This window comes from Eulemur rufifrons, chromosome 8 (assembly GCF_041146395.1).
Source record: "Eulemur rufifrons isolate Redbay chromosome 8, OSU_ERuf_1, whole genome shotgun sequence".
NCBI lineage: Eukaryota > Metazoa > Chordata > Mammalia > Primates > Lemuridae > Eulemur > Eulemur rufifrons.
Genome location: NC_090990.1, coordinates 95269834 through 95284818, shown reverse-complemented (window position 1 = coordinate 95284818; position 14985 = coordinate 95269834). Strand labels below are relative to the sequence as shown.

Here is a 14985-nt window from a genome sequence, read left to right as displayed (position 1 = left end):
AGTGTCCCTCTTGACCACAGCCGGGCAAGGCGTCATGGGTGGAAGTGGCTGCCGGCACCACTTGGCCCAGTGGCCTTCCTTACCGCACTTGAAGTAGGTGCCTGGCGGAGCGTGGCTGGTCACCTTAGATGAGGTCGATGGTTTCTCGGGTCTTGCCGGCCTCAGGGCTGCAACCAAGGCTTGGGCCTGCAGGTGTGTCTTTTGGCGGACACGGGCCTCCCTTTGGGCCTCTGCCTGTTTATCTCGGGAATTGAAAACCTTAAATGCCATATTCACCAGGTCTCGGATAGGGGTCTGAGGACACTCCTCTGCCTTTTTTGTGTTTCTTTCTGATGTCAGGGGAGGACTGAGTAATAAAGTGAGTTGTAAGGACAGTAGTTCCCATGGGGGAGGTAGGCTCTAGGTGGGTATGTTGGATAAGGGCGTCTGTAAGGCGGCTGAGAAAGGCCTCAGGGTTTTTGTCTGCCTGTTGAGTGATTTCCCTGAGTTTGTCGTAATTTACAGCACGGTGGGCGGCAGCCTGGAGGCCGGCAAGGACACACTGCAACATGCGGTCTCGCTGTTTCCTGCCCTCCTGGCCGGCCGGGGTGTTGGGTTGGTATTCCCACTCCAGCTCTTTGCGAGGGACAGCCTCGGCCCCTACTGGCATAGAGCAGTCCATGAGGTGGACATTGTCAGCATATTCCTGAGCCGCTGTCCAGACGCACTCCCTTTTATCAGTAGTAGGTGTGGAGGATAGTATAACAAAAATATCATGCCAGGTAAGGTCATATGCCTGTGTCAAGTAACAGAATTTTTTGGTGTAGGCTGTAGGGTCATTAGAAAATGAACCTAGGCGCTTTTCAATCTGAGAAAGGTCAGAAAGGAGAAGGGAGCATGTATGCGTACAAGCCCTTCGGCGCCTGCCACCTCCCGTATCGGACAGAGGAGGGGCTGGTCCGAGGGGTTTGCGTGGGAGCGAGCGTGCTGGCTGACTGGAGACGTCGGCAGCAAGCGGCTGGGAGATGTGGGAGGATGGGCGGGTGCCTGTGGGTATGGTGGAGGTCGAGTGGAGGGGGAGGGCTGCGGGAGTCTGGTGGATCGGAGAAAGCAGAAGGGGCGTCTGAAGAGACATCCGGTGGAGAGTTAGAGGGAGAAGAGGAGGAGGGGGGTGGGGGATCCAGCACAAGGAGGACCTGTTCGGGGTGGCAGGTCAGACAGAGAGAAGGACGGGAGCGCAAACAGAAAAAGGCTTGGACATATGGGATCTCCGACTATTTGCCATTCCTGTGACAAAAGTTATTAAGGTCTTGCAGAATATTGAAACTGAAAGTCCCATTTTCAGGCCATTGGGAGTCATTGTCCAATTTATACATTGGCCAGGCAGTGTTGCAGTAAAGAATGAGGCACTTGGGCCGGATGTCTAAATCCAGGGCATTCAGATTGGCCAGCAGACACCCCAGGGGCGTCTCGCGGGGAATTTTGGTCACCCATGTCACCTCAACCAGGATGGGGAAACAGCCAGGAACAGTATTCTTGGCTACGGAGGCAGCAAAAGCCTGGGGGGACGTCTCCGCCCGAGACTAGTGTGCCGGCACGGAAAGGGGTGAGAGGAATTCAGGCGTCCCCGAATAGCCTCAGCCCCGGAACGGGGGAGCCTCCGACGTGGGCCCATGGTTTAACGGAGAGGGAACAGATTCCCGGAAGGAAGGGAGGCTCCTGGGGTATCCGGGTTGGGATAACATGGGGTGACTCACCCAGGCCAAGGTCGTCAATCAGGGACTGGAAGGCAGTCAGCAGAGGTCCCAGTCCGGAAAGTGAGAGTTCTCGGAAGGGGGTGGTGCCGCCAAGGCCCCAGAGCGGCCTGCGCAGCCAAACGCCCCTCCCAGGTTTCGGCACCAAATGTAAGGTTTCTTTGAAGTAGCTGGCGCCAGAGAAAGAAAGACGAGCAGAGTTGAAAGGGAAAAGTAAAGAGGCTTTATTGGGGTGCTCCCAGGTGGGGATAACGAGCCCCTGAGAGAGGGACCCCGGCGAGCCTCACGGAACCCACGGGTCCCAGAGAAGCTGCCCCGCCCAGAAGTCTGAGTGGGTTTATATAGGTTTTTAGGGCTGGGGGATGGGAGTTTCTTCGGCCAGGAGATGTCGTTGTGAGGAGTGAGGAATTTCTTTGTTTCAGCTTTGGGGCGGGTATTGAGAGATAGGAGTGGCTTCTTCTTTTTTCATTAGGGAAAGGAGGGGTACCTGCCACCAGCCTTACACTGATTTCTTATCTTGGCTAAAAGATGCTGTTCAGCCCAGTGTCCGCTCCACCGAAGCAGCTTCTCTTATAATTCTATCCTTGGCTGTAGAAAATGCCAATCCAGATTGTCAAAAAATTTTACGCCCCTTAAGGGCCAGTGGAGCTTCCTTAGACGAATATGTCCACGCTTGTGCCAGAGTTGGCGGCGCTGCTTATCACACTGCCTTGCTGGCGGGAGCTATTCAGAAAGGCAACAGTAAACCCACCTGTTTTAACTGTGGAAAGGTTGGGTATACAAGGAAAGAGTGCAGGCAAGGAGGACATAATAATTCTGGTCCTCCCCCACGAGCCCCTAAACCGCAGCCTTCACAGCTGTGTGGCAGATGTGGAAAAGGACATAATTGGACTAGTGAATGTCGCTCAAAATTTGATAAGGATGGCAATCTGCTCCCTCCCATTAATGGAACAAGCGGCGGCATGCAGTTGGGAAACTCCACGAGGGCCCCCCCCCCTCCTCAGGGCCCCCAAAACAATATGAGACCACAGTTCCAACAATACCCAGTGAGCGATGGGACTGCCCATCAACTGAGCAATCTTTAAAAGTAACTCAGTTATACGCTGCCACGTCTGGTAGTGCAGCTGCTGATCTTTCTGTTGCACAAACCTATACTCTAACCCCTGATGGTGGCGTTCATAAGTTGTCTACACAAGTTTTCAGGCCTTTGCCTGAGGGAAAAGTTGGATTGGTCATTGGGCGGAGCAGCTGCACGGTAAAGGGAATATTTGTCCATTTAGGAGTCATTGATTCGGATTATACTGGCGAGATCCAGATCATGGTCTCTGTTTCCCATACTACTCAGGTTTTTGCTGGCACCCGTATAGCCCAACCTTTGCTGTTACCACATGTCTCCTTCCCCACCCGTAACACGGAGCGAAAAGGGGGGTTTGGCAGTACTGAAACTAAAGTTTTTTGGGAGACTCTCATTCAAGATTCCCGACCTGTTCTCTCTCTCACCATTGCCGGCCGCACTTTTGAGGGCTTAGTGGATACGGGGGCTGATGTTTCTATCATTTGTCTTGCTCAATGGCTCCCTCCCTGACTGGCCAAAAGTTACCGTCCCTACTGTGCTGTCTGGGTTGGGACAGGCTCAATGCGTGTTCTGCAGTAAAAATGTTTATGATTGTTTAGAACCTGAAGGCCAACAAGCTTCTTTGTAATTTTATATTACTGAAAATCCTGTAAATTTATGGGGTAGAGATTTGTTACATCAATTTGGGGCATTTGTAACTATCCCTCACTTGTCACCTAATGTTAAAAATATGATGCTAAAGATGGGTTACAATGCCATCCAACATCCTGATGCACAGGATTCTTTAAACTAATTGCCACTGCTCAGGAAATTCCTCGAGCACTCCCCCTACGGTGGAATACAGAGAAGCCTGTATGGGTTGAGCAGGTGGCCTCTTACAAAGGAAAAGCTCGAGGCATTAAAGTCCTTCCTAGCAGAGCAGCTTGCTGCCAGTCATATTGAACCCTCCACCTCTCCTTGGAATCCTCTCGTTTTTGTTATTAAAAAGAAGTTTGGGAAATGGCAATTTCTCACAGATCTTCAGGAGATTAACAAATGTATCCAACCTATGGGCCATTTACAGCCCGGTTTGCCTCTGCCCTCTATGATTCCCACTGGCTGGTCTTTGATGGTCATTGATCTTAAAGATTGTTTTTTCACCATTCCTTTACAGTCTTCAGATTGTGAGCGTTTTGCTTTTACCATCCCAGAATATAGTAATGGCCGCCCCACTGAGCGGTATCAATGGAGGGTGCTTCCTCAGGGAATGTTAAACAGTCCTACGCTATGCCAGGAATTTGCTGATCATGCCGTTAACCCCGTACGTGGCACCCACAAATTGTAATCTATCATTACATGGATGATATTCGCCTTGCAGCACCCTCTCAAGAGGTGCGGGATGCGGCTTTCATAGATCTTAAGGAGAGCTTTAAACTCTATCATTTAATAATTGCCCCTGAAAAAGTTCAGGATACTCCACCCTTCAATTACTTAGGGTATTGCCTTTCAGAATTACAAATAAGACCACAAAAGTTGCAAATTCAGAGAGACAATTTAAAAATGCTAAATGACTTTCAAAAACTGTTAAGAAATATTAATTGGCTTCAACCCTCACTTGGTATACCCACTTATGCTTTACAACATTTGTTTGCTATTTTAGAAGGTGATTCTGCTCTCAACAGCCCTCGTTGTCTCAGCCTGCAGGCCGAAGCTGAGTTACAGTTTGTGGAGCAACGCTTGAGCTCCGGTTTCCTTGCTTTTCTTAACCCTTCCCTTCCCATAATTCTTTTTCTTTTTCACACGTTTCACTCCCCTTCAGGTTGTTTAGGACAGTCACATGAAATTCTGGAGTGGATATTTCTCCCTAACCAACAAAACAAAAAACTTTTACTCTATGTGGACAAATTAGCACAATTAATCACTCGAGAATGTCGGCGCTGTCGTCAACTCTCAGGAATAGACCCCTGCCGAATTGTTACTAATTTAAGTTCTAAAGATATACAAACTAACTTTGAGTTTTCCACTGCTTGGCAGGTGGCCTGTGCAGATTACGTTGGTACTTTTGATAATCATTACCCCCCACATAAGTTATATTCCTTTCTGCAAACTCACTCGGTTCTTCTTGTTTCTCCCATTGTTTCTAACCCCCTACAAGGAACCACTTTTTTTACTGATGCTTCAGGTTCTGGTAAGGCTGGTTATTGGAACACAATGGGCCAAACAAAAGGTTGTTATTTCTCCTTTTCCATCAGTACAGCAGAGTGAGCTTTATGCTATCCGCCTTGTTCTACAAGATTTTTCCGCTGAACCCATTAACATTGTTAATGACTCACAGTATGCTGTTTATGTTACTTCTCACCTTCCTACTGCTTCACTGCCTCTTAATCCCCAAACTACATTACAACATTTGTTTACCCATTTACAGGAACTCTTTTGTATGTGTCATCATCCTGTTTTCATTGTTCACATTCGATCACATTCTGGACTCCCTGGGCCATTATCCAAGGGCAACGAAAACATTGATTCTTTACTTATAGCTTCTGTTCAACAGGCGTCACGGGAACATGACCTCCATCACACTAACACAAAGGGACTTCAACACCGTTTCTCTCTTACACGTAAACAAGCTCGTGCTATTGTAGGTTCTTGTGCTTCTTGTGCGCCCTTAACCCTTCCTTCTTTACCACCAGGTTGTAATCCATGAGGCTTCAGAAGTAATCATATTTGGCAGATGGATGTTACTTATATTACATTTTTTGGCTGTCTTCGTTATGTTCACCATACTATTGATACTCATTCTCACTTTCAGTGGGCTACTGCTCAAAGTTCTGAAAAGGCTGATGCTGTTATCACTCATCTATATTCTTGTTTTGCAGTAATGGGCCTTCCGGCTATACTCAAAACAGACAATGCCCCTGCCTATACTTCTAGTAAACTTGCTTCCTTCCTTCAGCTATATTCCATATGCCATATCACAGGAATTCCCTTTAACAGTCAGGGTCAAACAATCATCGAACAGGCCAATCACACCCTAAACCTTCAATTACAAAAACAAAAATGGGGAGTCCCTAAGTCTCCTCATTGTCATCTATTAAGAGCACTCTTTACCCTTAATTTTTTAAATCATTGACAGACTTTAAATTCCTCTGCAGCTGGAGAGTTAGTTAATATATGGATTGGTAATATGTCACTTAACCATTCAGCTTCTGCTCCACTTCAGGTTGATCTTCATACTAATGTCTCTTGGCCTTTATTGGCTTGTGTGTCCTATCCTTATTTGCTACTGCTAGGTGTTGCTCGGTGGAATGAGTCCACAGGAAATATTTCCTGTCTTTATATACTTGCCTTAACCGCTCTTCATGGGCTGACTTCAATGCTAGTTCACAAAGTTTATATGTTTTAAGGGCTAGGACAGAACTTTGGATTCCAGTTAATTTATCCTGGCCTTGGAGTGAATCTGCCTTAATTACCACCTTTTTAAACAAAATAACTTCTTTGGGCCACAGAGTTAAGAGAGCTATCAGTCTTATAATTGCCATTGTGGCAGGATTAATATCTATAGCTGCCACAGCTGCTACAGCAGGAGTAGCGTCACAATAGTCTGTTCAGACCGCGGACTTCATCTGTAAATGGCATGAAGACTCCCACCGACTGTGGCAACACCAACAGGAAATTGATAGTCGTTTAGAAGGAGAAATTTTGCACTTACAAAGTACTGTCCAATAGCTGGGAGATCAAATTCAAGTCCTTACCGCTCAGTCATTTTTGCGTTGTGATTGGAATTCTTCCAGATTTTGCGTTACGCCTATTCCTTTTAACAGTAGCAAACATTGGCGAGTTCTGCACCAACCGCTGACTGGAGGGCATAACCTGACTGCTGATATGCAAAGTTTAGAGCAAGAAATAACCAGTACATTCCAAGAGAATTTGCCAGAATTTAATGAACAAGATTTCTTTCAAGGTTTGGCAAATGGCCTGTCACAAGCTAATCCTTTAACTCCTTTTAAGTCTTTCCTTAACAGCATAGGAACTAATGCCAGAATTTTAATTATTCTTATTCTTTGCCTGTTTTTAGTCTACAGATGCTGGCACTCCCGAAGAATAAAAATCAATCAACACAATCAAAATATCATGACGGTCTTTGAACATACTCGATCTCAAAACTTAAAAGAAAAGGGGGAGATGTAGGGGCCGCCCCTGGGCAGGAAATTGGTTTTTGCCCAGAGTCAGCGAAACTGGACATGATTCTTGAGGCCAGAAATCAACAGGTCCTGCACACGGTCTGTTGATGATCGATAGGTCTGCACACGGCCTGATGATCATATAACCTGTTCCCTGTGACTGATAGCCAAGGGCCTGTGGTCTTGCAAACAAACCAAGGCGTCTTATTGTCTGCACATAGTGATGAGGCCAGGAGGTCAAGATGCAAACATTCACCTCCCTTAGGCAATCACTCTTAACGAATGGAACAGGTTACATCAAGGCATCAGAGAAAGTCACGCACCAGGAAGTAGCTGTGGGGCAGCAAGTATAAAAATAAAATGACTGCAGCCTTAAACCGTCTTCACGTCTCTGTGTGTGTTTTTTTCTGTGTCTGTTTGTTTCTTTATGTTTATGTGTTCATCCCCCGTTCTGTAATCGGGCGCAACATCTGACTTCAAAACAGGATTCAGAGATCCAGAGACTGTGGGTAAAGTAAGACTGAGTTATGAATAAAATGGCCAGTGGAAACATGGAGTAATGCCTAGATTATTTTTCCTATACAAATTAAAAGCATGCTCAATAGTGAGAAAAGAAGATAACTTTTATCTGAGGAATATGAGTTCTTTTAAAGTATCAGGCCCAGAGAGACATTGAAATGAGACAGCAATCACATCCTACTTCCCCCTTGAGCTATGTATCCATCTCTTGAAACTGCTTTAATTAACCTAATAATGCAGCATCTGTCACTATAACCCACACCCTACAGTTTAATAATGTGTAGCCAATCACTAACCATTGTTATTTCTGTAAACCAATAAGAATTCTTTATGTTCTGATGCTGTGAACAAATAAAAAAAAAATAAAAAAAGAATTCTTGACAAACAGCTTTGTATCAGCCCACTCCCTGTCCCCCTTTTTGCCTTTAAAAATTCATTTGTAACTGCTGCTAATTGGAGTGTATATTCAGGGCAACTTCAGCCTGTGTTCCCAGCTTGCAGTCCTCAAGCTTGGCCCAAATAAACTCTCTGTTTCTATTAATTTTGCCTCAGCCTCTTCCGTTTAGGTCGACAGTAGTCATCATCCTTAAGTACAGCTATATCAGTTTGCTAGGACTGCCATAACAAAATACCACAGACTGAATAGTTTAAATAACAGAAATGTATTCCCTCACAGCTCTGGAGGCTGGAAGTCCAAGAGCAAAGTGTTGTCAGTTTGGGTTTCTGCTAAGGCCTTACCTTGACTTGTAAATGGCCACCCCCTCACTGTGTCCTCACATAGTCCACCCTTGGTCTGTATTTGTATCCTAATCTCCTCTTTTTATAAGGACATCAGTCAGGTGGAATTAGAGCCCACCCTAATGACTTCATTTAACCTCAGTTACCTCTTTAAAGGCCCTATCTCCAAATACAGTCACATTCCAAGGTACTGGGGGTTAGAATGTCAACATAGGAATTTGAGGGGACAAAATTCAGCCCATAACAACAGTGTTAGCAATAATATTTGTTACAATTTTTGATATAAAAGCTGATACGATTAAGGGCCCTGGAGGGATCAATTCAGAAAATCACATTCCAAATAAGCACAAAATATTTAGGGGAAAAAAAAATCCCTCTTTATGCTGCCCCCCAAACGACATTGAAAGGGGATAAATCCCTAATCTCAGTACCACTTTTTATAATCCCCTTTTTCTTCTCCCTTATTTTCTCCCATCCCACTCCCCTAGCCCATAGAAAACTAGTGAGCACACTAATCAGCTTCCCTGCCACTCCCAAAGTCTTTTCAGTTTAGCCCACTCTATAATTCTGCATCACAAAAATTCAGAACCAGTCTGGCCAGGATCTACTGTCCCCTAGATAGGAGGTGGGATTGAGGCAAGGTAAAGTGTGAGAAACCAGGAGGAAATCGGGAGGTGAAGACTGGGCTCTCAGCAGACCAGGTATGTAACAGAGGTAAAGGTCTGAAAAAGGACAATGAAATCTTTTATGAGTTGTCTCTTTAAAACCTCCCACCCTTTTTGGGAATTAAAACCTGCATGCCTTCCCAAGCCCAGTAATCAAAGGGGCAGAAAAATGTTCTTTGCTGTTTGTTTTCCAGTATCTAAAACCACAGAAGATGGCTCAACAGAATTGTCCAGACAAGGGTCACAAGATCATTGTCACCAGAGATAAGGTCCACCAAAACCACCAATTACAGGTAAAAAAAAATAGCCCAAAGCCATGACATGTGACCCCAGTCATGTAGACCCGAGCCAAACTGCCAAACACTCCCCTCCTCAAAAAACCCTGTTTTTCTGCTTAAAGCCAGGAGAGTGGTCTTTTAAGATGCTAGTCTGCCACCCTCATCATTTGCTGGCAAATTAATTAACTTCTCCTTCCTTTTTCTCAAAGCACTTGTCCTTGTTCTTAGTTCTCACTGATTCGGCCTCGGGGACAAGTACCGAACTTTCTGTAACAGGTGACTGGAGGAGTGAACACAGCTATGTCCTCCCACTCACCCTCTCCTCCATGATCTCTTTGGGTCCTCCATGGCATCAGCAGAGAAGCCAAATATCCCCATGGACTCCCTGCTGTCACCCTTTCTACCCGCAGCCTACAACTCCTCCCAGTGACTTGAAGACATCACTGGGCTTCACCTTTCTTTGCACAAGAATAGGGAATGCCATCTTCTTAGAATCAGTAAGGCCTGTGACTTAAATCCCCTCCAAGATTAGGTCTTCCACACTGAAAACAGAACAAGAGGACAAGAAACCACTGTATGTCCCACTTTGCCCATCCAAAGCAACTCGTGGCTCAGCTAGAATTCTGCTGTTCATTCATTCCTAACTGGGCCTGGGAGCAATAAACAGGCTTCCCAGCCATAGCAGTTCCCCTTATGGCCCACTTGGCCACAATGGAAGCAGATCAAGAGATGAAGTCTCCATTCCAATGGCTCAGCTAGTTCCCTGAGAAGTGGCCCCAGTGAGAGAGGAAGAGCCCCTTGAATCCACTGACAGGGGCCTCATGCATCGATGCTTATGTCTAGATTTGAGCCTTTAGGCTATGCTGAGGCCTAAGGACCCAGGCCCCTCCACCCTAGCCCAGCCATGCCTCTTGGCCATACTGGGATTGATTAGATGCTGCAGACATCGTCCTTTGTCCTGGGCTCTACATATAATACACAATTCAAATTGCTTATCTCCTAGGTTTTTCACTAAAAACAAAGGTTACTAAGAGTTAACATTGTAACTAATATATATAATTAAAAATACTAGCTATAAGAGAAACAATTTTATATACAAAGTGTATAAGAAAAGTAGGATATGTTTTTGGTAAGAAAGATTATTTTAAAACATGAAAATGTGGTTTTTGTTAAAGTAATTATGTCTACTTTAGAAGTTTGTCTGGAGATAGGGTCTCACTCACTCTGTTGCCCAGGCTGGAGTGCAGTGGCATAATCATAGCTCACTGCAGCCTCAAATTCCTGTCCATGCCACGCCAAAGGGTCTAACGCCACCTGGTGGTAGCATGTATACCTGCTGGAAAAGTGCTTTACTTCACAGCTATTTGTACTTACTATTTACCTACTAAATTACCTGCTCCTTCTGCCCTAAACGAAAATGCATGCATCCTAACCCCTTTCCTTTGGGTTGCAGTACACGCCACATGCCAAACTTTGAGTGAGATGAGTACTAAAACAATTCATACCCACACAATTTACTGTCTACATTAACATGACTTTACTATTTGAAGGTCTACGTTAAGACCTTACCATTCCAGAAAACTCTTCCTCAAGAAGATGAAGTTGCACATAATTAGAGATCCCAACTAAGTATGCATCATTAGCATAAAATGGCTCATCAAACAAGAGTAGCGTGGAAACCCTCACTGTTTTCCACCAATCCTAACTTGTTACGCCACAAATTATTCCCAATCCTAGCCAACACCCTCTGTCTCCTCCCACATTAAAAGATCTACCTTAAACGGACCAAAAAACTCATAAATACCCTGCCTTTGCCCTTCCCTACTCTACGACATCACTAGGCATTACTAAGTATATTTCTCTCCCTTACTACAGTAAGCAATGAATTTAGTTTTGCCTCACCAATAGTTACTTTGGTGGTATTTAGGGGGACCAGCATTGGACATAAGACAGAGAGAAGTGCTGGTCATTAAGTTCCAGGCAGAGAAAGGTAAGGGAATTGGCCTTTGTTATGCCAGACATTGGGCTTCACCTTTTTACCATCTTGACTTCACAGTTTCACCAGCTTAGTCCTTCTGCCCATTGAGACTTTAAAGTTTTGGAGGGCAACCTCCAGCCCAGCTGGAACCTGACTCTATTCTGAGGTTAAGGCCTAGAGGTTCTCAGCACCTGCTTCCACCACTAGCCCAATTCTTTTGCCTTATCCTGTTCCCCCTTTCTTTCCTTTTCCCTTTAAAAAAACTTTTTTTGAGAGAATTTACGTTTATTGAATAACTGATGTGATAGAACCTGCAATTTCTGAATTTCAAATAAATAAATTTCACTCTTTGAAGATTTGATCTGTTACATTTTAGCACCAATGGACTAGTAACAGCCTGACCTTGACCTGACAATCAGTTGACAACCCTCCCCACTAGCCCTTCAGTCAGCTTAATAACAAGTCCCTTGCTGTCATTCTCCCAGGGGGTGGCCTACTGCCCTCCTTTCTGTACTATTTGGGCAAACCGACTGGTGATACCAAAAGTAGTGTGAGCGAAGCAGTCCACATGCTAGAGAGACAATTTTCAGTGTAGGAATCCGGGCAATTCCCCGGCTTCTCCACACATTTATCCCAGCATAGCTCCATAGTGCTGCACCTGTGCCACGAACCCGGCCTTCTGCTCTTTGGCGCCACCAGGTGGCTGCAATTTCTCTTCGCCTGCCTCACTCAGCTCTGCTATTGTTCACCTAAGTCTTTTTCCTTTTTTCCTTGGCTCTTCCACATGCCTAAAAGCCCTAAAGGTGAATAAAAAGGTTTTCAGCTAAAATGGAAATTTCCCCTGCTTCCAAGAGAAATGCTTTATTGACTCAGACCCCAGATCCAGCCTATGCCTCCCAACATGGAGTCTCTTATTCAAAAATTTACCAAAAAGCCTTCCGGAGCTTTTATGTAGAGTGAGGTGCTGGGCATGGTGTAGGGAAGATTTCCTATAGCTCTTACTGACATACACAATCATGTTTCTGTAACCTTGTTAGAGGCAGCTTAGGAGTGGTCTTTAGGATTCAGGCCTGTTATCTGGGTTGGCATTCTGGCTCCCAGCACTCACTGCTACATGACCTTGGGCCAGGTACTTGACCTCTTTGTGCCTCAGTTCCTCATCTGAAAATGAAGATCAACGAATGTACTTTATATGTCTGAAAGAGTAAAGGAGTTAGTACTTGTAAAGCTTTTAGAATAATGCCTAGCACATAATGAGTACTCAGTGTTAACTATTATTATGTCAAGCACTATGCAAATATAGCTTCAAGCTCCCACCTTCCAACAAGAGTGCTGTCCCGTGTGGAACACCTTCAGCTATATCAGCTCTTCTGTGGTTCCTAAACTTGTAGCTCCCCAAGGGAATATATAACCATTTTTCACCTAAATCTGTTTATTCAAGCTCTGAAGAATGCCCGTCTTTCTCACGTCTCCTTCATCTCTGATGGTTTATACAACGTTAATCCCATCCTTTCTCATCCTGGACATCCTTAAGGAGTTCAACCTGTCCTCCACGTGGTACCTCTCCACTCCCCCTTCCTGTAAAAAGACAGAGACATTGGCTTCAGGTATCCTGGGTGTAAACAAAATTAGAGGTCACGATCCTATTGGGAATGTTGTCAAAACACTGGTGGCCTAGCACTCTGGGAGGCTGAGGCAGGAGGATCGCTGGAGGTCAGGAGTTGGAAACCAGCTTGAGCAAGAGCAAGACCCCGTCTCTACTAAAAAATAGAAAGAAATTAACCGGACAACTAAAAATATATGGAAAAAATTAGCCGGGCATGGTGCCGCATGCCTGTACTCCCAGCTACTCGGGAGGCAGAGGCAGGAGGATTGCTTGAGCGCAGGAGTTTGAGGTTGCTGTGAGCTAGGCTGACGTCACGGCACTCTAGCCCCAGCAACAGAGTGAGACTCTGTCTCAAAAAAAAAAAACAAAAACAAATAAATGGGGTTAGCTGCTTTTTTTCCTTTAACTTACTTTCAACTAGGTAAGTTGAAACCGCCAGTCTGTCGCCTGTTTTTATACAGCCTGGGATCTAAATATGGCTTTTACATTTTTAAATGATTGAAAAAAATCAAGATAATTATTTCATGACACATGAAAAGTATATGAAATTCACATTTTAGTGCCCATACATGAAGTTTTATTGGAACACAGCCACACTCATTCATTGTCTATGGATCCTTTCCCAGTGGCAGAGCTGTATAGCTGAATAGAGACTGCATGGCCCTGCAGAGCCTAAAAAATTCATTCTCTGGCCCTTTACATAAAGTTTGGCAATCCCTGTCCTAGAATATCCAGTTTGAAATTGGCTACAGACAGCTCGTATATGAGGTACTGCAAAGTGATTTACATATGTTGCTTCATTTATGTTTCAAAACTTCATAGAATAAGTATTATCACCATTTGTTAGATGAGAAAACTAAGGCTGAGAGGCAAAACTTTTGCCAAGGTCACAGAAGAATCTGGAATCAAACAAGGTCTGCCTGATTCCAAAACTAGTATCTTTTCCACTGTACCACATTCCCTCCTTAAATCTCTGAGGGGCGCTACATTTGGATTTATAACTGGTCTCCTTTGGGTATCCATCCATTGGTCCTAATTTTATCCTGAAGCCATCTACACGGTAACCTTCAAATATCTAGACTGTAATTTTGTCTTGCCTGAGTCTGTTATTCTCTGGGCTTCACACTGATCTTTTAGAAATTTCAGTATGGCAGTTTTAGGTTCCTTCACCATCCAGGTCATTCCAATGAACATATTTGTCTATAATCCTTTTAAAGTTTGGCACCTAAGCAGACCCTGATACAGGAGTATAGTGCCATCAACAGAGTACCTTCCTAGGTCTAGATATTCTGCATCTCTCCTCCTTTATACATGAAGAGTTGATGTTTTCAACCTAAAGGCAAAGCCTTTTTAAGAGACAGAGTCTTGCTGTGTTGCCCAGGCTGTAGTGCAGTGATGTGACCATAGCTCACTGCAACCTCAAGCTCCTGGGCCCAAGGGATCCTTCCGCCTCAGCCTTCTGAGTAGCTGGGACTACAGGTGACTACAGGCACATGCCACCATGCTCCACTAATTTTTTTAAATTTTTTATAGTGATGGGGGTCTCACTTTGTTGCCCAGGCTTACTTACTATTGAATTTCGATTGGTAGGATGGAGTCTATCGTTGCTGCCTATTGAGACCTTTTTGAATCCTCATTCTGCAAGTTGATGAAGTTGCTGTCCCTTCTAACTCTGTGCTATTCACTAATGTGATATGCATGTCTTCTGTTTTTGATCTGGATCACTAGCAAAAAATGCATTGAGTTTTATCCTTTATTCCAGAAGGTGGCACTCACGGGCCCTCCATTTCATCAAGAGCCTCACACTTAATGTCTCACTGTCTAGTAGATCCTGTTGGGATGGCAGACTCAAGTGAGATTTAGTCACAGTTTGGAGGAAACCCCAGGTGCACATCATTACTTTTAATGTCCTCTCTCCTAACACTGACATACCCACCTCTACAGAAAAAGGTAGCTTCTGTTTTCGGCTCCCCTTCCTTCTGCAGCCTTTTCCATTCAGGGTCACTGTGAGCAGGACAGGTTATCCAACCTCCCTGTCCCAGTGTCTTAATCTCACATCTACCACTTGCCTAGTACTGGTTGTGTGAATTCGGGCAAGTTCCTTAGCATTTCTGTACCTCTTTTCCCCATCTGTGAAGTAGGGATAGTAATGGTATCTAGTAAATAAGTTAATGGATCATAGTAATAAGGAAAAAAGTTCCATATCAGATTTTACAATTGGTACCAGAGAAGG

General features: G+C 44.7%; 1 pseudogene; it reads right to left on the bottom strand.

Moving 5' to 3' along the window:
- Nucleotides 1-11593: 11593 nt before the first annotated feature.
- On the bottom strand, nt 11594-12164 carry LOC138390318 (mitochondrial import inner membrane translocase subunit Tim8 B pseudogene; annotated as a pseudogene).
- Between the last annotated feature and the right edge of the window lie 2821 nt (nt 12165-14985).